At 36.6% G+C, this 26551-nt stretch overlaps 1 protein-coding gene across 3 annotated transcripts in view; it reads left to right on the top strand.

The window, feature by feature from the left end:
* Positions 1–26551, top strand: part of PWWP3B (PWWP domain containing 3B) — a 171869-nt gene that overhangs the window by 62629 nt on the left and 82689 nt on the right. For 2 of the 3 annotated variants that reach the window (XR_011565366.1, XR_011565364.1), the window contains exon 9: positions 483–757. The exons of the other annotated variant lie outside the window; for it this stretch is intronic. The gene's annotated coding sequence lies outside the window, so the exon portion shown is untranslated. Of the gene's footprint in view, positions 1–482; positions 758–26551 lie in introns of those variants that run through there. 3 annotated transcript variants of the gene reach the window in all.

The raw sequence follows: 26551 nt of genomic DNA on the forward strand, positions 1-26551 counted from the left end.
CTTGTGAGAAACAGAATTCTTTCATTGCATTATTGGAGCTTCCCTGGTGGCTCAGAAAGTAAAGAATCTGACTGCAATGCAGGAGACACAAGAGACCCGGGTTCAGTCCCTGGGTCAGGAGTAAATGGCAATGGCAACCCACTCCAGTATTCTTGCCTGAAAAATCCCGTGGACAGAGGAGCCTGGTGGGCTACAGTCCATGGAATCACAAAGAGTCAGACACGACTGAGCAAATAACACTTTCACTTTTCTTTCATGTATATAGGGCTTATTCATTGAACAATAGAGTATATTTTATGCATCTTTACTTTTTGGTGCTTCTGGCATCCAAAGCAAGAGTTGGCTATTGACTTCTGGACTGATCAACATTTATATTTAGTCCACCGAAGAACAGGGAGTTGTTTTGTAAGCTATGCGTGTGCTTGCGAGGTGAACATAGTGGTAGAAACATATGGAAACGGGAATGTTGATTCTGATTTCAGGTAATACAAAATGAAAACATGCCACCCATCTCTGCCACTGAATACAGCTACAGCTGGGAAAGAATGAGTGGAGAAGCTGAGGACTTTGAAATATAAATAGCAGCGGGCAAGTTGAGAAAGGACAACCAAATTCAAAATATCAGGGAACTGACAGTGAGTTTAACATATTTTTTACTTCTTGTACTCTCTGTCTTGAATGTAATACACTCTGAAAGTGAGTACTGTGGTGTAGAAAGTGAGAGTTTAGAGAGATTAAAATAGTTGGATGAAAAATATCTAACATTCATTGAGATTACCGATATAGCCTTTCCTTCCTTTCTTTGAAATGCACCTCTCATTGTTAGCACCTCTCATTGCTAAGTTGTGTCCAACTTTCTTGCAAACACATGGACTGCGGGCTCCTCTGTCCATGGGATTTCCCAGGCAAGAATACTGGAGTGGGTTGCCACGCCTTCCTCCAGAGGATCTTCCCAACCCAGGGATCGAACCTGTGTGTCCTGCATTGCAGTCAGATTCTTTACCATCCGAGACACCTGGGAAGCCCACATTTCACATTACATACATTTTTTTTTCAAAATGCATCATTAAATTAAATACAAAATCTGAAACTGTAAAGCATCTGAAATAAAATATAGGGAAAAAATTTTATGACCTTCAGGGAGGCAAAGACGTCTTAGATATGACACCAAAAACATGATCCATGACAACTTGACATTATCAAAATTAAAGCTATTCTCCTTGAAAAAACACTGTTAAGAGAATGAAAAAAAATAAGCTACAGAGAGAAAATATTTTCATATCACACCTGATAAAGGACATGTATCCAGAATACATACACACACACACACAAACTCAGAACTCAGGAAGCAAATAAACAAACCAACATAAAATAAAATCACAAAACTCAATAATATGATAATAAACATTAAACATCAGATGGGAAAAGAATTTTAACAGACATTTTGTTAAAGAATATATAGGAATCACAAATTAGTACATCAAAAGATGTTTAACACTATTAATTATCAGGAAAATTCAAATTAAAACGACAATGTGTTAGCATCACACACATTTTAGAATGAATAAAATTAAAAATATTAACCACACTAAGTACTGGATGGGATGTACAGAAGTATTGAATGGGATGTAGCAAGACTGGAACTGTCATACACTACTGGTGGGAATATGAAATGTCACAGACACATTAAAAAACAGTTTGGTAGACCACAAGTAACAAATGTCTCTGAGAATGTAGAGAAAAGAGAGCACTGACTCACTGTTGATAGGAATGTAAATTGGTATAGCCACTGTGGAGAACAATATGGAGGTTCCTTAAAAAACTAAACATAGAATCACCAAATGACCCAGCAATTCTACTCCTCTGTATATATCTGAAAAAAAAACAACATTAATTCAAAAAGATACATGCATCCCCAGTGTTCATAGCAGCATCTTTACTATTGTCAAGATATGGAAACAATCTAAGTGTCCATCAAAAGATGAATGGATAAATAAAATTATATATATATATATATATATACATATACATATATATGTATATATATATAATTGAATACTATTCAGCCATAAAAAGAATGAAATTTTGCCATTTGTAACAATGTGGATTGACTTGGAGAGTTTTATGCTAAAGTGTAATAATTCAGACACACAGAGAGAAATACCATGTAATATCATGTGTGGAATTTAAAAAGTAAAACAAGTTAGTGAATGTAACAAAAAGCAAATGGATATCTGTTCACAGATGTAGAGAACAAAGCAGTGGTTATCAGTGGGGAAGGAAAGGGTAAGGGACAAGATAGGGGTGGAGGATTAAGAGGTACAAACTGTTATATATAAAATAAATAAACTACAAGGATATATTATACATCACAGATAATATAGCAAATATTTAATAATAAATATAAATGCAGTATAATCTATGAAAATATTGAATCATTATGCTGTACATCTGTAACTTACATAATGTTGTACATCAACTATATATTGATAAAAATAAAAATAAAGAGGAAGAAAGAATTCTAAGGGATTGATGCTATGGAAAATGTTTGTCAGCTGGCTTTATGGTCTTCTGTGCCAGCTGAGTGGTGAATGGGGCATTTGCTTCTTACCTCCCATTTTTTGTTATTCCTCTATTGCTGTTGTGGTCAGTCATGTCTGACTCATTGTGAACCCATGAACTGTAGCCCACCAGGCTCCTCTGTCCATGGAATTTTCCAGGCAAGAATATTGGAGTGTGTTGCCATGCCCTCCTCCAGGGGATCTTCCTGACCCAGGGATCAAACCCACGTCTCTTGCATCTCCTGCATTAGTGGGCAGGTGGGTCCTTTATCACTAGTATCACCAGAGACATCTATATGAAATGAATGGTTATGTATAAATACAAATGTTATGTTTTTGTGGTAGGTGTTTTTTGTATTTTTTAATATTTTTCTTTTCCTTTGATTTCAACCTCTCTCAAAGGCTTCTAATTGGCCTCTTTCTGATCACAGGGTTATAAATAAACATGACTGCTTGGAAAAAAAAAAAAACAGGTTGGCCATTTCTTTAATAATTAAACACATGCCTATCATATTATCTAGACATTTCACTCTTAGATATTTCCCAAGAGAAATGAAACAGTACATCCATAGAAGATATGCACATGAATGTTCATAGCAATTTAATTTGAATTAGTAAAAAATACTGTAAACAGGAACATTTCGAATGTCCACTGAGAAGTAAATAAATATAGCACCACTATTCACAATAACCAAGACAAGGAAACAACCTAATTGTCCATCAACAGATGAATAGATAAAGAAGATGTGTTACATATATACAATGAAATACTACTTGGCCATAAAAATAATGCCATTTACAGAAACATGGATGTAACTAGAGACTATCACACTAAGTGAAGTAAGTCAGAAAGAGAAAAACAAATACCATATGATATCACTTATATGTGGATTCTAAAATATGACACAAATGAAGAAATGAACTTATCTATGAAACAGAATTGGGATATAGAGAACAGACTGGTATTGCCAAGGAGGAGGGTGGTGGGAGAGGGGTGAAATGAAACGCTGGGATTATCAGATGCAAACTATTATACATAGAATTGATAAAGAACAAATTCCTACTGTATATCACAGGGAACTATATTCAATATCCTGTGATAGACCATAATGGAAAATAATATTTTTTAAAATTAATGTATATAGGTATATATCTGAATCACTTTGCTGCACAGCAGTAGTTAACACAACACTGTAAATCAACTATACTTCAATTTTAAAAAGGAAATAAATTAATAAACTACAAACTGTAATATATCGATACCTATCCCTTTACCTCAGCTTCCCCAGTGGCTCAGCAGTAAAGATTCCAACTGCGATACAGGAGATGCACCTAGACTCAGGTTAGATCCCTGGGTCAAGAAGATCCCTTGGGGGAGCGCATGGCAACCCACTGCAGTATTCTTGCCCGGAGACTCCCATGGACAGAGGAGTCTAGCGGGCTATAGTCCATAGGGTCACAAAGAGTCGGACCCGACTGAAGCGACTGAGCATGCACACACACCTACATCTATACCTACAGCTACATCTCTATACCTATCTATCCAGATATCTATAGAAATATATCAGTAATAGAAATGAGTTAGTAATATATGCTACAATATACATGAATCTCAAAACAATTATCATAGTGAAACAAGACCACCAAAATATATGCACACACTGCATTATTGCATTAGTATGAAATCATACAAAATTCAAGACCTGTGAGTAACCATGGAACAGGAGGGAGGGTGCAGAGAGAACAAGAAAGGATTATCAGAGGAATGAAGAAGCTTCTAGGAATCAATGAAATGAAATGTCATCATCTTGAGAGTGGAGAGAGTTTTATGAGCTCATATATATGTCAAAAGGCTTCCTGGGTGGCTCAGCAGTAAAGAATGCACCTACAGCAGGAAACATGGGTTAGACCCCTGGGTCTGGAAGATCCCCTGGAGGAGGGCATGGCAACCCACTCCAGTATTCTTGCTTGAAAATTCCATGGACAGAAGAACCTAGTGGGCTACATTCCATGGGGTCTGAGAGAGCCAGACAAAACTAAGTGATTGAGCGCGCACACACATATATGTTGAAAACTGTACTGTATAGTTTAAATGTGTAACAGCATGTTTTATGTCAAACATATCCTCATACATCCATTTAATAAAGTAAAATAATGGAAAAAGACAAACCATGCAAACATTAAACATAATGCTGGAGTGGATATATTACTATGGTAAAAATTATATTTCAAAACAAGGTTCATTTAAGGGATGAAGAAGGGTGTAACAATGCTAAAGGATTCAATTGAAGGATTGAAAATCCCAAATGGATATGTGCCTTGCATGTGTGCTCAGTCTGACTCTGCAGCCCCGGGCTTCTCTGTCCATGAAATTTTCTTGGCAAGAATACTGGAGTGGGTGGCCATTTCCTACTCCAAGGATCAAACATGACTCTTTTTCATCTTCCGCCTTGGAGGGCAGATCTTTTACCACTAGCGTCACCTGGGAAGCCCAGATATGTGCTTAACTGAGCTTCAAAATAACTGAAACAAAAAAGAAGGAAATTAAAGAAGAAATAGAAAATTAGGCATTTGTAGTTAGATGTTCTAACACTATTTTCTGAATAACTTATAAATAGTAAGTTTGAATAAGATTTAGACAAGACTATCAAATAACTGATCTAATTGATATTTATGAAGCACTCCACATGGCATCTGGCATAATAAATATTCTTTTCAAATGCATATGCATCATTTACCAAGATAAATGATATTTTGGACCACTAAAAATCCTCAATAAGATTAAAATGTTAAAATTATACAATATATCTTCTCTGGCCATAATGAAATTAAACTAGAAATAAATTACAGAAAAAAAAATTTAATTCCATTGTTCTAAAATTAAACATCATTCATAAATAATATGTCAAATGGGAAGCCATAAGAAAAGTTAGGAACTATTTTGAAAGGAATAAAAATAAAACACAAGATATCCAAATTTTTGTGATGCTTTTTAAAGCAATATTTAGAGAGAAATTTATAGCATGAAATATTTGGAAGAGGAAATAAAGATCCCTAATCAATTATCTAAACTACCACATTAAAAAATTAGCAAAAGAAGAGCAACTTATACCCATAGCAAGCAGGAACAATGAAATCATAAAAATAAGAGTAGAAATCAATGAATTTGAAAGAAGAAAATCAATAAGGAAAATGAATGAAAATACAAGCTGATTCTTTCATTATAAGAAAATTGATAGCACCCTAGCCTGACTGACCAGAAAAAAAAAGGAGATCAACAAAGAAGAAAAAATTACCAATTACTAGAAGTTAAAGGTAGGATATCACTAAAGATACTGTAAACATTAAAAATATAATAAGGAAATATTATAAATGTTTTTATGCATAAATTCAACAACATGCTTTATATCAACTACTGTCTGAAATAAACTATCGACAGTCATTCAAGAAGAAATCTACAGCATTCAGTTCAGTTCAGTCGCTCAGTCGTGTCCAACTCTTTGCTACCTCATGGACTGCAGCACACTGTCAATCACCTGTCCTCCTTGCCCATCACCAACTCCCAGAGTTTACTCAAACTCATGCCCATTGAGTCCGTGGTGCCATCCAACCAGCTCATCCTCTGTCATAGCCTTCTCCTCCCGCTTTCAATCTTTCCCAGCATCAGGGTCTTTTCAAATGAGTCAGTTCTTCACATCACGTGGCCAAAGTATTGGAGTTTCAGCTTCAGCATCAGTCCTTCCAATGATACTCAGGACTGATTTCCTTTAGGATAGACTGGTTGGATCTCCTTGATGTCCAAGGGACACTCAAGAGTCTTCTCCAACACCACAGTTCAAAAGCATCAATTCTTCAGCGCTAAGCTTTCTTTATAGTCCAACACTCATATCCATACATGACTACTGGGAAAACCATTGATTTAACTAGATGGACCTTTGTTGGCAAAGTAATGTCTGCTTTTTAATATGCTGTCTAGGTTGCTCATAAATTTCCTTCCAAGGAGTAAGCGTCTTTTAATTTCATGGCTGCAATCACCATCTGCAGTGATTTTGGAGCCCCAAAAAATAAAGTCTGCCACTGTTTCCACTGTTTCTCCATCTATTTGCCATGAATTGATGGGACTGGATGCCATGATCTTAGTTTTTTGAATGTTGAGCTTTAAGCCAACTTTTTAACTCTCCTCTTTCACTGTCATCAAGAGGCTCTTTAGTTCTTCTTTGCTTTCTGCCATAAGGGTGGTGTCATCTGCATATCTGAGGTTATTGATATTTCTCCCAGCAATCTTGATTCCAGCTTGTGCTTCATCCAGCCCAGCATTTCTCATGATGCACTCTGCGTATAAGTTAAATAAGTAGGGTGACAATACACAGCCTTAACGTACTCCTTTTCCTATTTGTTGTTGTTCCATGTTGTTCTATGTCCAGTCTGTTGTTCCATGTCCAGTTCTAACTGTTACTTCCTCACCTGCATACAGATTTCTCAAGAGACAGGTCAGGTGGTCTGGTATTCCCATCTCTTTCAGAATTTTCCACAGTTTGTTGTGATCCACACAGTCAAAGGCTTTGGCATAATCAATAAAGCAGAAATAGATGTTTTTCTGGAACTCTCTTGCTTTCTCCATGATCCAGTGGATGTTGGCAATTTGATCTCTGGTTCCTCTGAATTAATAATTCTATGTCTTTTCCAGAAATTATATTCATAGTGAAAATCACTCCAACAATGAAAACTTCAGAACCAGACTTCATTGGGGAGAATTCTACAAAATGCTTAATATTACCAATTCTACACAAATTCTTCTATAAAATAAAAAATAAAGGCTTTACTTCACACTCATTTCATGAGAACACAATTTTACTGAAGGCATAAAAAGATAAAAACATGTTAAACAATTGAAACTACAGACTAATGACTCATTAATATAGAGGCAAGCATCCTTAACAAAATACTAGCAAATTGAATCTAACAGTACATGGAAAAATGATAATTTATCATCAACAAATGGGAAATACTCACGAATTTCAAGTTGGCCTAAACTGAATCTGCCTGCAATGTAGGAGACCAGGGTTCTATTCCTGCGTCAGGAAGATCCCCTGAAGAAGGAAATGGCAAACCACTTCAGTATTCTTGCCTGGGAAATCCCATGGACAGAGGATGGCTACAGTTTATGGGGTTGCAGAGTCAGACACAACTTAATGACTAAACAACAACAACAACAAAAATTCAAAAATCGATTAATGCAATTCACTATAGGAAGACAAAAGAAAAAAAAAGTATTTTCAATCAATACAGAAGCATTTAACAACATTCAATATGAATTTTTCCAAATCAAATGGACAAAAATCATCCAACGACATGTAATAAGTAGAAACTTCCTCAAACTCATGAAAGGTACTAATAAAAAGTTTTTACACTCAACATTGTATTTAATGGTGAATGACAATGCTTTTCCCCCTAAGTTTGGGAACTAGACAAAGAAGTGTGCTCTCAACACTCGTCTTTAACATATCGGTGTCCTTTGGTATTAAAATTAAACAAGGAAAAGATATTTTATAAAACATAAAAAAAAAAACCTGTCTTTTTCCTGACATAAAGAATCCCAAAGAATTTACTAAAAAGCCATTCTAATAGTTGAGTTTAACAAGGTTGCAGGTTTGGAATATATATAAATCAATCATATTTCTATGTATAATCAACAAAAAGTGGAAATTGAAATGAACAAAGAGTATTTTTATAGGTGCACCAAAAATTGAAATACATGCAAACCTCATCGTAACTCAACCAAGGCTAAAATGGTTAAAACAGAAGGGAGAAATCGGGGAGAGAAAGAAAGGGTTTCTTCTCTGCTTCCCATTCATAGTGTCATATTAGTAAAGGACCTTCAGCAATGTCCTTTCTTCTGTTTATCCTCCAACTCCAAGGCACTCATGATTGCACCACTCAGAAAGACCAACAGCAAGTCTTCTGGGATCTGCTTTACTCAGAGGTCTGGTTCCCAACTAGTGTGTGGAGTGGGATCCTCCTCTGAGATTCTGAGGCTCGGCACCAGCCTGGAAGCTCCCTCTTCTCAAGCCTGGAAGCTCCCTCTTCTCAAAGATAGCATTCCCTGGTGTGTGGTTTTCCTTTACTGAACCATTTTAGGAACCGACACTAGCTATGCAGTCTCTTTTCCTCAGAGGTCTGAGTTCTAGCACTGAGGGAATCATCCTCCCCTTAGAGTTCTCAGAACACCCAGATCTTCCTTTGGTTGGCCCAGCTTTAGGAGTGGCATTCCTTTTTGTCTCTATATAAATTTAGTCTTCCTTTTATGTTTATTTAAATGCTCCCAGACTGTTTAGCCAATTTCCTCTATTTAATCTTCACTCTTATCAGCATGTGTGGTTTCTGTTTCCTGACTACAGTCTAACTGATATGCTTTTTTTTTCTGATTGGACCCTGACAAATGTTAAGGGTTTTTTTTTCTGTGGTGGTTTTTCAGGTTTCCTCTTAGCCTGTGCTTTTCAGGATCACCTCTTGAATCTGGTACTTGATTTTCCTCAATACTTTTTGGAGCACTTTTGCCATCTTCTCTTCAAATATTGCTTACTGTTCAGTCTCTCTCACTCTTTGCACTGTGACTTACAAATTTATGTCATTTTCTACACTTTTATTTTGTTGCCTCTGCTTTATTACTAAAAGTTCTTTTTACTTTTTATCCACTTTTTTCTCTTTTCACTCTGACTAATCTGTTTAAAAATTCTTGATTTCTGTATTTTGGTAAATTTTATTTATTGTTGAACTTGTCACTATCTCCAATTCTATTAATTTTTAATGTTTTTGTTTAGCTTTTTTTCTTAGTTGTACACAATTTCTTACTAAATATAAAGTGTCTTCTATGTGTTTTCAAAGCGATTCCCCTTGAATTCTCTTTTATGTTGTATTAATATTGTATTAATATCCCATTAATACTTATGTTAATACTTATATTAATACTTATCCCATTAATAATTATGTTGTATTAATATTGTTGTATTAATATCCCATTCTTCAATTCTTTAAATATATTCTTGACATAAGCTTTATATCTTTTCATTGTTTTATTGTTTTTCACAAAGCATTATTTTTCAGATGCATAAATTAAATAGAAGTACATTCTCCTAGTTGAATCTTACAATATGACTATAATATTAGTATCTAACTAGATACTCATTACCTGAGTATACTCTTCTTCCTCCACTTCTTTCACATCAAATTTATTTTATCAGTTTTGTATATGCCATTAAAGATCTTTTTCCATAAATATAGATGCTTTTATGTTAAACTAAAATAATAGAGAGAATATTGTTTTCCATCTGTATGGGATTTTAAATTAATGACATGTTATCTTTTGGTATGTAATATGATTCTCTTTCTATATTAATATATTTAAATCCATCTCATTCTTTTGTTGGATGCATAGGGTGGTGCAGTGATACAGAATCCACCTACCAATGCAGGAGATGCAATAGATGCAGGTTCAGTCCCTGGGTTAAAAGATACCCTGGAGAAGGAAATGGCAACCCAGTCCAGTATTTTTACCTGGGAAATTCCATGGACAGAGGAGCCTGGCGGGCTACCGTCCATGGGATCTCAAAGAGTCAGACACGTCTGAGCACTCACACACACACACAGACCTTATATCAATTATTCTATCCCTTCTAGTGCTACTTTGTTACCAGTTGTTTTGTTTTGTTGTATTACAAAACCAATGCAATGAATAGTCATGGCAATAGTCAGTTCTCTCCTGAAGCACAGCAAAGACATATCAATAAATGCTGAAAGACTCACGCATGCAATTCACATACCTCTCACTTCCAAAAAAAGGAGATAACTAGTTTTTAAATCCCCAAGCTGATGCCTGAGTAATTTACAATTATATGAGCTTTAGGAAATCTCCTGTCTTTGAGGTTATAGAGAAAGGAAGAAATGAAATGTATTATTTAAAGAAAGTTGGCCCAGTGAAACTTGGACTAATTGTGAGTTTTATATAGAAAACTATTGAGAGTGTTAAATTAAAAGGAATTCTCTGCAGTGTTAAAAAATACTCCCTGCAAATAAAACTAGGAAGATAAAACTAAGAAACAGAAAGTTTATACTGAAAGTAACAGAGGTAGTGAGTGGCAGAGCTAGGATTCAAGCCCACAAATGTCTCTGTGGATCTCTCTGATTAGGAAGTACAGTTGTGAATGATCTCAGGGCAGAAGTTGCCAGATAAAATACAGAACACGCAATTAATTTCAATGTCATATGAGGAATTTTTTTAGTGTAAGCATGATCCATAAAATATTTGCCGTGTAACTGAAATTCAGGTTTAACTGGACTTTCTGTTATTTTATTTGCTAAATCTGGCAATCCTACCAATATTTATCTTCTATGTATAAAAGCTATGTGCCTTGGTTTCCTTTTTCATTTTTTTCCTCACACAAAGAAAAAGTGTGACAATCTTCTTTTGGTTTATATACAGGTATATTTCTGAACTTGCCTGGGACATACACTATGGGTCCTAGGAGGTTTGAGACAGGTTTTTCTTGCTTTTGAGTCCCTTGGCTAGCCACTCAGGGGATGCTCCTCTGCTTGCTGCTGCTGCTGCTGCTACTAAGTCGCTTCAGTCTTGTCCGACTCTGTGTGACCCCATAGATGACAGCCCACCAGGCTCCGCCATCCCTGGGATTCTCCAGGCAAGAACACTGGAGTGGGTTGCCATTTCCTTCTCCAATGCATGAAAGTGAAAAGTGAAAGTGAAGTCGCTCAGTAAGTGTCCAACTCTTCATGACCCCATGGACTACAGCCTACCAGGCTCCTCCGTCCATGGGATTTTCCAGGCAAGAGTACTGGAGTGGGGTGCCGTTGCCTTATCCGCTTATGCTTGCTAGTAGGAAGTAAAACCGTGGTAATCTCAGTCTCTCTAACCTGAATAAATATATATTATAGAAACTGTGTGTGTGCTTATGTATTCTGTTGATAAGTTAGTGTGGTATTCACCAAATGTACCTAAATTTTGTTTTTAAAATTAATTTTAAAATAGCATAAATGTAAAACACCTATGAACATATTATCAATGATAATCTGTAGGTTTTATAGTTGCCTAGGGACAAGCATAATCCCTAATGTAGCAGCCTCATATTTATCTTCTGTCCTGTGTTCCTGAGCACTATGGAGCAGTGAATCCATCTCATTCAAGTTGTTCTTCATGGTCCTTGGTATGATGAGTGACTTTCCAACAAATCCTGGACACTTTACTCTGTTGGGACATACTTGATTTTATGTAAACATTCTATTTCAACACATAGGCACTCATCCTTTTTTAGGTCTAACTTATATATCCTGGTCAACTTTTGTGACCTTTAGTTCAAATGGTAATTTAATTTTCAAGCCCAATTCAGTATTATGCTGGTTGGCTTCGTTCTGGCTCTACTAGGCTCCCTCTCAATCTCTGCAGGTTTCACCTGTGTACCCAAAGTCACTGTGTGGGAGCAGATGAAATATTGGGTCTTGGTTGCTGATACTGTGGTGGTCTAACCCACCACTGCTCCATGCATGGCCTCTGGAACAGGTCCCTGGCTGGGCCTTCATGACTGCACCCCCGCTGTTGATTGGGTCACCACTGCTTCTATTGCTGGATACGGTGGCTCTTCCCTCCAGGTGTTTAACTGGCTGGTTTATGTCAATTCCTTGGGAAAGAAAGAGTTTGTTTTCTTATGTGTTTGTTTTATGCCTGTGAGAACTTCCAGGTTGTGGGTTTCTTTGGAACTTAGGGATATATAAGAGATATGGAGAAAGTCCAAGAGATTCACAGTGGTGTCTTTCCTCAAGTCATAAGTTCTATGGCTTGTCAGCTCTTTCTTCTATCTTTAGAGTCCTTTTATGATTGTCTGTTGAATTTGTTTTTGTTTTGTTCAGTCGTTCAGTCTTGTCCAGTTCTTTGTGACCCCATAGACTATAGCACACCAGGCTTCCCTGTCCTTTACTATCTCCCAGAGTTTGCTCAAATTCATGTCCATTGATTCAATGATGCGATCCAACCATCTCATTCTCTGTCACCCCCTTCTTCTCTAGGCCTCAATTTTTCCCAGCATCAGGGTCTTTTACAATGAATCAGCTCTTCGCATCTGGTGGCCAAAGTATTGGAACTTCAACTTCAGCATCAATCCTTCCAATGAATATTCAGGGTTGATTTCCTTTAGGATTTACTGGTTTGATCTCCTTGCTGTCCAAGAGACTCTCAAGGGTCTTCTCCAACACCACAATTCAAAAGTATCAGTTCTTCTGTGCTCAGTCTTCTTTATGGTACAACTCTCACATCCATACATGACTACTGGAAAAACCATAGCTTTGACTAGACAGACCCTTGTTGGCAAAGTGATGTCTCTGTTTTTTAATACACTGTCTAGGTTTGTCATAGCTTTTCTTCCAGGGAGCAAGCATCTTTTAATTTCATGGCTACAGTGATCATCCACAGTGATTTTGAAGCCCAAGAAATTAAAGGCTTTCACTGTTTCCATTGTTTACATGCCTGTTTACCATGAAGTGATGGGATCAGATGCCATGATCTTAGTTCTTTGAGTGTTGAATTTTAAGCCAGCTTTTTTGCTCTCCTCTTTCACCTTTATCAAGAGGTTCTTTAGTTCTTCTTTTTTTCTGTCAATAGGGTGGTGTTATCTGCATATCTGAGGTTATTGATATTTCTCCTAGCAATCTTGATTCCAGCTTGTGCTTTATCCAGCCTGGTATTTTGCACAATGCCACTCTGCATAGAAGTTAAATAAGCAGGGTCCTTTCCCATTTTTTTTTTTTTTTTTTTGCAATTATAAACACATTTTGTTTATGTATGATTCTTTTTTTTTTTTTTTTGCTTTTTTTTTTTTTTTTTTTTAAATTTCAGGTATACACGTGCTCCCCATCCTGAACCCTACTCCCTCCCCCCTCCCCATACCATCCCCCTGGGCCGTCCCAGCGTACCAGCCCCAAGCATCCAGCATCGTGCACTGAACCTGGACTGGCATCTCGTTTCATACATGACATTTCACATGTTTCAATGCCATTCTCCCAAATCTTCCCACCCTCTCCCTCTCCCACAGAGTCCATAAGCCTGTTCTATACATCAGTGTCTCTTTTGCTGTCTCGTATACAGGGTTATCGTTACCATCTTTCTAAATTCCATATATATGCGTTAGTATACTGTATTTATGTTTTTCCTTCTGGCTTACTTCACTCTGTATAATAGGCTCCAGTTTCATCCACCTCATTAGAACTGATTCAAATGTATTCTTTTTAATGGCTGAGTAATACTCCATTGTGTATATGTACCACTGCTTTCTTATCCATTCATCTGCTGATGGACATCTAGGTTGCTTCCATGTCCTGGCTATTATAAACAGTGCTGCGATGAACATTGGGGTACACGTGTCTCTTTCCCTTCTGGTCTCCTCAGTGTGTATGCCCAGCAGTGGGATTGCTGGATCATAAGGCAGTTCTATTTCCAGTTTTTTAAGGAATCTCCACACTGTTCTCCATAGTGGCTGTACTAGTTTGCATTCCCACCAACAGTGTAAGAGGGTTCCCTTTTCTCCACACCCTCTCCAGCATTTATTATTTGTAGACTTTTGGATTGCAGCCATTCTGACTGGTGTGAAATGGTACCTCATAGTGGTTTTGATTTGCATTTCTCTGATAATGAGTGATGTTGAGCATCTTTTCATGTGTTTGTTAGCCATCTGTATGTCTTCTTTGGAGAAATGTCTATTTAGATCTTTGGCCCATTTTTTGATTGGGTCATTTATTTTTCTGGAGTTGAGCTGTAGGAGTTGCTTGTATATTTTTGAGATTAGTTGTTTGTCGGTTGCTTCATTTGCTATTATTTTCTCCCATTCTGAAGGCTGTCTTTTCACCTTGCTAATAGTTTCCTTTGATGTGCAGAAGCTTTTAAGTTTAATTAGGTCCCATTTGTTTATTTTTGCTTTTATTTCCAATATTCTGGGAGGTGGGTCATAGAGGATCCTGCTGTGATGTATGTCAGAGAGTGTTTTGCCTATGTTCTCCTCTAGGAGTTTTATAGTTTCTGGTCTTACATTGAGATCTTTAATCCATTTTGAGTTTATTTTTGTATATGGTGTTAGAAAGTGTTCTAGTTTCATTCTTTTACAAGTGGTTGACCAGATTTCCCAGCACCACTTGTTAAAGAGATTGTCTTTAATCCACTGTATATTCTTGCCTCCTTTGTCAAAGATAAGGTGTCCATATGTGCGTGGATTTATCTCTGGGCTTTCTATTTTGTTCCATTGATCTATATTTCTGTCTTTGTGCCAGTACCATACTGTCTTGATAACTGTGGCTTTGTAGTAGAGCCTGAAGTCAGGTAGGTTGATTCCTCCAGTTCCATTTTTCTTTCTCAAGATCGCTTTGGCTATTAGAGGTTTTTTGTATTTCCATACAAATTGTGAAATTATTTGTTCTAACTCTGTGAAGAATACTGTTGGTAGCTTGATAGGGATTGCATTGAATCTATAAATTGCTTTGGGTAGTATACTCATTTTCACTATATTGATTCTTCCAATCCATGAACATGGTATATTTCTCCATCTATTAGTGTCCTCTTTGATTTCTTTCACCAGTGTTTTATAGTTTTCTATATATAGGTCTTTAGTTTCTTTAGGTAGATATATTCCTAAGTATTTTATTCTTTTCATTGCAATGGTGAATGGAATTGTTTCCTTAATTTCTCTTTCTGTTTTCTCATTATTAGTGTATAGGAATGCAAGGGATTTCTGTGTGTTGATTTTATATCCTGCAACACACAGAAATCCCTTTCCCATTTTTGAACCAGTCCATTATACTGTGTCCGATTCTAACTGTTGCTTCTTGACTTGCATGCATATTTCTCAGGAGGCAGGGAAGGTGGTCTGGTATTCCCATCTCTTTAAGAATTTTTGTTTGTTTGTTTTTGTGATCTCTTTAAGAATTTTCCACAGTTACCTATGATCCACAAATTGAACATGGAATAATGGACTGGTTCAAAATTGGGAAAGGAGTGAGTCAAGGCTGTATATTGTCACCCTGCTTATTTAACTTATATGCAGAGTACACTATATGAAATACTTGGCTGGATGACTCACAAGCTGGAATCAAGATTGCTGGGAGAAATATCAGCAGCCTCAGATATGCAGATGATACCACATTAAAGGCAGAAAGCAAAGAGGAACTTAAGAGTCTCTTGATGAAGGTGAAAGAGGAAAGTGAAAAAGCTAGCTTAAAAGTCAACATTAAGAAAATGAAGATCATGGCTTCTGGTCCTATCATGTCATGGCAAATTGATGGGGAAAATGTGGAAGCATTTCATATTCTTAGACTCCAAAATCAATGCAGATGGTGACTGCAGCCACGAAATTAAGACGCTTGCTCCTTGGAAGAAAATTTATAACAAACCAAGTCAGTGTATTAAAAAGCAGAGACATCACTTTGCCAACAAAGATCTGTCTAGTCAAAGCTATGGTTTTCCCAGTAGTCATGTATGGATGTGAGAGTTGTCCCATAAAGAAGTCTGAGTGCCAAAGAACTGATGCTTTTGAATTGTGAGTCTTGAGAGTCACTCGGATAGCAAGGGGTTCAAACCAGTCAATCCTAAAGGAAATCAACCCTGAATGTTCTGTTTGTTGGAAGGACTGATGCTGAAGCTGAAACTTCAATACTTTGGCCACCTGATGCGAAGAGCCGACTCATTGGGAAAGACCCTGATGCTGGGAAAGATTGAGGGCTAGAGGAGAAGGGGGTGACAGAGGATGAGATGGCTGGATGGCATCATTGACTCAATGGACATGAATTTGAGCAAACTGGGGAGAAACTGAAAGACAGGGAAGCCTGGCATGCTACAGTTTATGGGGTTGCAAAGGGTTGGACATGACTTAGCAACTGAACAACAACAACACAGGCAAAGGCTTTAGGGTAGTCAACAAAGAAGAAGTAGATGTTTTTCTGATATTTCCTTGCTTTTTCTAAGATCCAGTGGATGTTGGCATTTTGATCTCTGGTTCCTCTGCCTTTTCTAAATCCGGCTTGTATGTCTAGAAGTTTTCAGTTCATGTACTGTTGAAGCCTAGCTTGAAGGATTTTGAGCATTACCTTGCTACATGTGAAATGAGTGCAATTGTGAGGTAGTTAGAACATTCTTTGGCATTGACCTTCTTTGGGATTGGAATGAAAACTGACTTTTCAGTTCTAGCAGTTCTATGACCACAGCTGAATTTTCCAAATTTGCTGGTATGTTGAGTACAGCACTTTAACAGCATCATCTTTTAGGATTTGAAATAGCTCACCTGGAATTCCGTCACCTTGCTAGCTTCCTCCATTGTTCATAGCAATGTTTCCTAAGGCCCACTTGACTTCATACTTCAGGATATCTGGCTCTAAGTGAGTGCCCACACCATCATGGTTATCTAGGTCATTAAGATCTATTTTGTACAGTTCTTCTGTGTGTCCTTGCCACCTTTTCTTAATATCTTCTGCTTCTGTTAGGTCCATATCATTTCTGTCCTTTATTGTGCCCACCTTTGCATGAAATGTTCCCTTGGTATCTCTAATTTTCTTGAAGAGATCTCTAGTCTTTCCTATTCTATTGTTTTCCTCTTTATTTGCATTGTTTAATTAAGAAGGCTTTCTTACCTCTCCTTGCTCTTCTATGGAACTGTACATTCAGATGGGTATATCTTTCCTTTTCCCCTTTGCCTTTTGCTCCCATGGTATTTAGAGAAGAGAAAAATGGAAAGTTAGTCAGTGCCATTTTTTTTTTTATCTTTTCTGTAACCATTTTCTTCATCCTACCATTTTCATAAGCATTTCTGCAAAAATTTGCCAGTTTCCTTAGCCCATGCAGCTCTTCCATGCCTGGTTTTCCTAGTACTATATCTGAAAAGTTAATAGTCACTAAATTTTCTCCTCACCATATTGTTCCAAAAGTACCAAAAATTCTTGGACATGGCCTCAGTACATTCCTGGGGACTGCTTTAATCAACTGTCTCCATTATCAACAAGAATTTTGGTGGAGGGAAAAATCTCCTGCTCACATTTTACTCAGGTTCTGCTTCCTCCTTAGGGTCATCTAGATGTCCAAATTTTAACATTTTTATTCTACTTCATTCATTGATTGAGTCAGTCAATCATTTAGTTTTAGCATCTGAGTAATAAATAAACCACTAAGCTGTTGTACAATGCTTTGATTTTGATGATAAATTTAAGGTACAATAGAAGAATGATAATCTTGTGAATCAGATCATTTGAAGCTATTTAATGTTGACACTGGGTTTGGGGCTACATGTATTTTGAAATCTCTTTCAGCACAAGTATCTGTTTCTTCAGGTTCTAAGGTGGTCCACAACAGACAGTGAACCTGGTTTTTGTGTGTCTGACAGGAAATCCAGAATAATTAACTATCCTTTTCTTCCACTTTAACTCATTGGTTCAAAATCCTTTTATTTTATTCCAATAATAAATTTTGGGAGAATTGCTGAAATAATCTCTCTTAATATTTTATTCATGTATTCATTTACTGCATTGATTCTGAGGAAGAATTTGTACTTCAGTTTCCTAAGAAAGCTAATGTAAAAGTGATTGTTATGCTGATATTCTGGTTTCCATGACAACTGGAATATGCTATCTAATGGTCAGAGGTAGAAACAGTTAGCAAAGATATTCATAGAGAAAGAATGGTATCCATGCATCTATAACAGACCTATTAAGGCTTCTACCATCACTATAACTGTTATTATGTGTCTTTTCATGTGTATGAGTCTGAGGGAATAAGTTATTTTATTGGACAGCCTGAATTTCTGATACCCCCTGTAATTTGGGAGAGCCTGTCAGGCCCTAATGAGGAGAGTGGTAAATAACTGAGTCATCAGTTATTTATTCAATTTCCTTGCCTCTGTGCTCTAAAATAGCCTGACATCTGTGAGCAGAGAGCTTTATTAAGCCTTTGATTCTTTCAAATAGATTCTGTTGGTGGACATAGAGTAAAATGTGGGCAATTCAAAAGAGGATTAAATTAATTTCATGATTTAAAAAATGTATGTAATATTTTTCAGTTTTAACATTATGTATTGAAAACTCCCCTGACAATGCTCAGCCCATTTCTCTATGATGATCTAGAGGGGTGGGATGCGGGGTGGTGTGGGAGGGAGGCTCAAGAGGGAGGGAAGATTCATATATACTTATACAAAGACACAATTGTAAAGCAATTATCCTTCAGTTAAAAAATAAAACCAAAGAGGATCTCCCTTGACAACATGGGTATAACTTACCAGAAAAAATATTTAGTAATGACCTAAATTCTCCTTAAATTGTCCTATATATGTAACACCAAAATAATTATCAAAAGTTCCTTCTAATTACACAAGGCAATTATAAAATATATCTAGTAAATAATTATAAAATGTATCAGTAAGGTGCCAGAATAGCTAAAATATTTTTACTATTTCAGACCATTACAAATTGATCTTTTAGTGTGATAAAGTTTCCTTACACATTACTTTTAGGAAATACTCCATTGAGGTGCCTATAAATTTCCACAGGCTACATGCTACCAGAAGCTCTAAGATAATAGCTTGGAATTTTGGTGATGTGGATTTGGTGAAAATGAAAAAAATGAATTTCAGTCCATGGATGTTGGTATTCATGGGAGTCATTTTAAGACATGTGCACTTATTGAAAGAGAACTCCGTACTAGGGTTTCTTTTCCCTGAGGTATATGTTAATCAGTCACCTGGATACATGGTAATCAGATTTTAGCTTCCAAAATACTATTTCTATAGAGCATGACTATCAGTTGGATAAATGAAAACTTTTTTGATTAGTGATTTTATTTCAACCAATGAGCAATTGAAGAAAACAACTCATTTTTGTTAAAAGTTTAGGAATTAAAACTCTTAATTATTACATTTTAATACTTAAAATTTTTTAAGTTTATTGTGGTGAGAACATTTAACATGATATCCAGCTTTTCAATGCAATTAAATTATACATTATTGTTGACTATAGGTACAATGTTATGTAGCAGATCTCTAGAGCTTATTCATCTCACTTAACTGAAACTTTAGTAACTTGACATTTACCCCTTCTCCTAGACACTGGAAATCATCATTTCACTCTTTGATTCTATGACTTTGACTGTTTTATATATATTATGTAAATAGAAGCATGCAGTATTTATCTTTCTGTGACTGGATTTTTCCACTTAACATGTCATCAAGGTTCATTTGACAGGGGATGGTGGGGGGATTTCCGCAATGGCTTAATGGGTATAGAATCTGCCTGCAATGCAGGAGACATGGGTTCAATCCCTGGGTCAGGAAGATCCCCTATGTGAGGAAATGGCAACCCATTTCAGTATTCTTGCCTGGAAAATCCCATGGACAGAGAAGCCTGGCAGGCTACAGTCTGAAGGGTCACAAAGAGTTGGACATGACTAGCATGCAAGCAAGGTTCATTTATGTTGTCATATATGGCTCAATTCCTTTCTTTTTAAAGGCAGAATAATATTCCACTGTGCATACACCACATTTTCTCTACTCATCCATCTGTTGGTGGACACTTAGGTTGTTTCCACATCTTATCTATTGTTAATAGTGCTGCAGTGAACATGGAAATGTCAATGTCTCTTCAAGATCCTGATTCAGTTCTTTTGGACAAATACCCAGATGGGATCACTGGATCATATGATATTTCACACTGCTCTGCATAGTGACTGCATCATTTTGCATACCCAACAACAATATGCAAGTGTTCCAGTTTCTCCACATTATCACCATTTGTAATCCTTTATTATTTTAAAATAATAGCCAATCTGGCAGTTGTGAAGTGATATCTTATTGCAGTTTCAATTTGCTTTTCACAGATGATTAATAATGCTAAGCATCTTTCCATATCCCTGCTGTCATATATGTCTTCTTTGGAGAAATTCTTCTCAATTCTTTTGCCAATTTTTAAAGTGAGTTATTACTTCTTTTGCTATTAAATTGTAGGAGTTCTTCATATAATTTGGAGCTTAACCTCTTCTCAGATAAATGTTTTGCAAATATTTTGTCCCATTCCATAGGTTGCCTGTCCTCTCTGTTTTTTTTTTTTAATTAATTTTATTTTATTTTTAAACCTTACATAATTGTATTAGTTTTGCCAAATATCAAAATGAATCCACCACAGGTATACATGTGTTCCCCATCCTGAACCCTCCTCCCTCCTCCCTCCCCATACCATCCCTCTGGGTCGTCCCAGTGCACCAGCCCCAAGCATCCAGCATCGTGCATTGAACCTGGACTGGCATCTCATTTCATACATGACATTTCACATGTTTCAATGCCATTCTCCCAAATCTTCCCACCCTCTCCCTCTCCCACAGAGTCCATAAGCCTGTTCTATACATCAGTGTCTCTTTTGCTGTCTCGTATACAGGGTTATCGTTACCATCTTTCTAAATTCCATATATATGCGTTAGTATACTGTATTGGTGTTTTTCCTTCTGGCTTACTTCACTCTGTATAATAGGCTCCAGTTTCATCCACCTCATTAGAACTGATTCAAATGTATTCTTTTTAATGGCTGAGTAATACTCCATTGTGTATATGTACCACTGCTTTCTTATCCATTCATCTGCTGATGGACATCTAGGTTGCTTCCATGTCCTGGCTATTATAAACAGTGCTGCGATGAACATTGGGGTACACGTGTCTCTTTCCCTTCTGGTTTCCTCAGTGTGTATGCCCAGCAGTGGGATTGCTGGATCATAAGGCAGTTCTATTTCCAGTTTTTAAAGGAATCTCCACACTGTTCTCCATAGTGGCTGTACTAGTTTGCATTCCCACCAACAGTGTAAGAGGGTTCCCTTTTCTCCACACCCTCTCCAGCATTTATTATTTGTAGACTTTTGGATCACAGCCATTCTGACTGGTCTGTCCTCTCTGTTGAGGGTTTCCTTTGTGGTGCAGAAGATATTTAATTTGATATAGTTTCACTTGGTTTTGTTGCCTGTGATTTTGATGTCAAATCCATGAAGTAATTTTCAAGATCAATGTCATGAAGCTCTTCTTTATGTTTTCTTCTAGGATTTTTGCAGTTTCAAGTCTTATATTTAAGTATTTAATCCATTTGAGTTGATTTTTGTGTGTGTGTAGTATAACATGAGTCCAGGTTTTACACGTGAAAACTCAGTTTTTCATCACCATTTGTTACAGACTGTCCTTTCTGCATTGAATATTCTTGGTAAATGTGTCATTTTTTTTAATATAGTTTAAGCTGACAACAACTTAACTTTAATCACATACAAAAACCATTTAAACCACCTCCCACATATGCTTCATGTACTGTTGTCACAGTTTACAAGTATTTATATTGTGTATCTTTTAAAGTATTTTAAAATTATAGTTGTTTTAATATTTATCTTGATACTTTTGTCCTGTGCCTTTAATACTATAATTAAAAGCATTTCTTTCCCAACACCATTACAGTAATAAAGTATTCTCTAGAGATTTAAATACTCCTTTCCCAAAGAGTTTCATACTCTTCTATGCTATTGTGTTCCTGTTTAGGATCCTTTTGTTTCAACTCGAGCAACTCTCTTTAGCATTTCTTGTGAAGCAGGCAAGTAGGAATGAACTCCCTTAGCTTTTCTTTTTATTTACTTTTTTGGTAGGCAGAGTCTCTTTCTCCCCTTAATTATTAAAGAACAGTATTGCCAGGTGTAATTTTTTTGGTTGGCATTTTTTTTTCTTTAAGCGGTCTGAATATATCATTCCACTCCCTTTGCAAGTTTTCTCCTCAAAAATTCACTCATAGTCTTAAGAGGTTCCTTTGTATGTGAAAAGTCACTCATCTTGGTGCTTTCAAAATTATCTCTGACCTTTGACAGTTTAATTAAAATGTGCCTCACTGTGTATTTCTTTGGTTCCATGTTTGGAATCTACTGGGTTTCTTTATTTGGGATCTACTAGGTTTCTTGGATATGTGTGTTGTTTCTCTAAATTTGGGAAGTTTTCATCCATTATTTCTTCAAAGAAGAAAATAAGCTATTCAAATAACCTCTCTGGTTCTATCTCTCTCTTCTCCATCTGGGACTCCCAAAAGGCATAATCTATGTGACAATATCCCATACAATTTCCCACTCTCTTTTTTTTAATCTTCTGACTAAATTATTTCCAATTGATTATCTTTTTTTTTTTTTACTTGATCTAGTCTCAGTTGACTCCTTTAGTAGATTTTTCACTTCAGTTATTGTGTACTTCAGTTCCATGAATTCTATTTGGTACTTGTTAAGATTGTCTTTCAGTTTATTGAAATTCTTGCTTTGTTCGTGTATTGTTCTCTTGATTGTGGTGAACAACATTATGACACTTAATTTGAATTCTCTGTCAATCTCTGTGAATCATGTATCTTGATTTCATTAAGGTTAGATTCTGCAGACTCATCGTGTTCCTTTAGTTTGGGGTGTGTTTGCCTGATTCTTTTTTTTTTTTTTTTTTTGACTCTTGGTGTTGATGTCTGTACATTAGACAAAGTAGTCACTTCTCCAAATCAGTTCATGAACTGGCCTTTCACAGGAGAAGATCTCTATTCATCACCCTGGCTGAAGATTTGGGGGCTTTCCAGCAACTCTTTCCCTCTGCAAGGAGAAGCAAGCTGTTGAATTTTGTCTGCTCGCTTGGTCCTGAGCAGGGGAGGATCTTATGGCCTCTACAAGTCCAAACTGCTATTCTCCCCTAGATGGTTAGGACTGTGCTAGACCTATCAGAACCCCAAGGCTGGAAAGTCAGATGCCATTTCTTTGGGCATCCCTGGAATAGATGGAGTATTAGATGTGTAAATCTACTTCTAACCTCACACCGGGAGGCTGAGACCTAGAATTTTTCATTCACTCACCCTGTGCCTAGCAGAAAGGAAGGGTCTTTGGTATCTAACAGTTTAAGCTATTGTCTCCATTCTCCCCCAGGTGGCTAGTCTGTATCAAGCCTATCTGAGCTCCATGACTAGAAAGACCAAAAGCCAGTGCTTTGGGGAGCCCCTCAGGAAAAGTTGGGGTGCTGAGCCAATCTCTTCCCTCCCCCAAGAGAAGCTGAGACTTAAATGGTTTCTTCCTGATCATATAGCCCTGAGCCAGAGGCAGAGACTGAGGTGAGAAGGTGTCCTGAATCTGCCTGTTGACTTCAGTGAGTCTGGTTTAAAGTTTGCCCACAGTGCAAGAGCATTTCATTTAGTTTCTGGATTTATAACAAAGGGAATTAATCCATGAATAGTTGCTAAATTGATGTGTTTCTGAGGGAAAGGAGGGTCCAAGACTTATTACACCACCACATTGCTGATGTAACTCTTGAATATTTTATTTCTTGATAATTAAAAACTATGCATTAATGAGTTATGGATTCCATAAGATTAATATTTGTTATTTATATTAATTTGATTTTGTATTTAAATATTACACCAGGTTCTAGAAGATCTGGATCAGAATAAATGTTTGGATAAGAGCTGAAATTTTCTGAGATTTTGGGGGATACTTTAACAGGCTACATATTGTTCAGTGCAAGCACCAATGCAGCACAAAGAGAGCACAGGGAGAAAGAGAGAGAAAGAAAGAAAGTGAAAGAAAGAAAGAGTGAAATAAAGAAAAGAAGAAAGAAAAGCTACAGAATGAGATTTCTATAGATACAGAATATGAAATAAAATTATTGGAACTTTATATATCAACTTGGTAGTAGAGGATATATTGAGAAGGGCCACTGCATGCTGTGCCAATTCATTTAGACATTTTTTTATGAAAGAGATTTTCCTACTATTATTCATTTATATTAAACATGCATCATTTGTAATCAGGAAAAGAACTGATATTTTTATTTTGAGGATATGTAGGAAATACACCATCAATATGTCACACTTTCTAAGTGATACACAAATATAGTATATTTGGTAATATCTGGTGTAGAACCCAAAATATATTTTTTATTCTAAAAATTAAAAAAGACCTAAAGAAAAGATAAATTAAAAAGTCTCAGCTGTTGGCATTAATCTTTTTACCACTTTTTCTTTTTTTTTAGCATTTCCAATAGGCATTTCTATGGTAATGAATATTGAGGAGAGATAACTATCTTCTTTGGTGCCTGATTAACTCGATTTCTGATTTGGGTGCTTCACATCCCACCTGTGTGGCCTTAAGAAATAGAATCGACCCCCCGCCATGCCCCTGTGTCTATTTCATCAAACTTTCTATAATCTGATGTTGCCAATTTTTTAAAATTGTATTTATTTATTTTTGGCTGTGCTGGATCTTCATTGTTGTGTGGGCTTTTCTGTAGTTACATCAAGCAGGGGCTACTCTCTTGTTGCAGAGCTCAGGCTCTAGGGCACACGGTTGTCAGTAGTTGCAGCACATGGGCTCAGTAGTTGCAGTTCTTGGGCTCTAGTGCTCAGGGTCAATAGTTGTTCAAAGGCTTCGTTGCTGTGCAGTGAATGGGATCCTCTCATCCCAAGGATCAAACCCGTGTCTCCTGCATTGGCAGGTGGCTACCCTGAGCCACCAGGGGAGCCCTTGCCAATTTTTTGTTGTTTTACCAATCTTAAGAGGTAAAAATATGGGATACTTTTGCATTTGAAATTCTTTATTAACAAAGAAGACAATTTTACTATTCACTGGCCATTATCTTTTTAATGTTTCCTTACTATGGAACTGAGGGTACACAATAAATCTCATTTTTCTTCCTCATGGAACTTGTTGAAAATTTTGGAATAATATCTAACTATTTATCTACTGGCAGATTGGTACAGCCACTATGAAGAACAGTATGCAGGTTCCTCAAAAAACAAAAAAGAAAAAGAAAACAACTAAAAATAGAACTGTTGCAACAAAACTGAAATGAGGCTTTTCTTAAATAAAAATGAGTCTTTTCTGATAAATAAGGAAAATAAGAAAATGAACAGGTTGGGGAAACAGCATAAACAAGAGATTTAAGCAATCTTGGTTATTCTTTAGCTGTTACTACTAACAAAACACTTGTAGTTAGTTTGTCCTTCACAAAGTTAATTACTCTGACTCTTTGTAAATTACACACTGCAGTTGGCATTCTCACTCCCCCCACCCCCCGCGACACACACACACACTCCCTTGTAGCATTCTTTGTTTCACGAAGGTCACAGGCTGATAACTTTAGAAAAGGCAAACCCTAGTTACAGAACTGCCTATGCCAGCTGTGGCCATTTTGAAATCTTAAAAAAGGAAAAGAAAAAAAAAAAAAAAAAAGCAAGACCATTATATACAATATAAAACCTCTCCCTATTCCCAAGGAAGGGGCCACAGTTTTTCAGACAGTATCTTCTTGTGTTCCCTCTTTGCCTGACGAAGAATAAAGCTAGTTTCTCTTGTTCCTCCAAAACACTGTCTTTGTATTTCTTTTTGGCATTGGTGCACAGACAGCCAATATTTTCACATCAGAATTACCATATGACCCAGAAATTCCACTCCTGGGCATATACCTGGATAAAATAATAATTCAAAAAGTTACACACACCACTATGTTCAATGAGGCAGGTATTTACAATAGCCAGGGCATGGAAGCAACCTAAATGCCCACAAACAGAGGAATGGATAATGAAGATGTGGTACATATATACAATGGACTATTATCTAGCCATTAAAAAGAATGAAATAACATCATTTGCAGCAACATAGATGGACCTAGAGATAATCATGCTGAGTGAAGTGAGTCAAACAGATAAGGAGAAATATTGTATGATATCCCTTATATGTCAGATCTAAAAGGAAATGATACAAATTAATATATTTATGAAACAGAAACAAATTCACTCAAAAGAACTAACTTATGGTTGCCAGCAGGGAAGACTGGGGGAAAAGACAGTTAGGGAGTTTTGGATTGACAGGTATTATATGTAATACATATATAATGTATTATTATTATACATATATGACACTGCTATATTTAAAATGGATAACC

Source organism: Bos indicus, chromosome X (assembly GCF_029378745.1).
Source record: "Bos indicus isolate NIAB-ARS_2022 breed Sahiwal x Tharparkar chromosome X, NIAB-ARS_B.indTharparkar_mat_pri_1.0, whole genome shotgun sequence".
Classification (NCBI taxonomy): Eukaryota; Metazoa; Chordata; class Mammalia; order Artiodactyla; family Bovidae; genus Bos; species Bos indicus.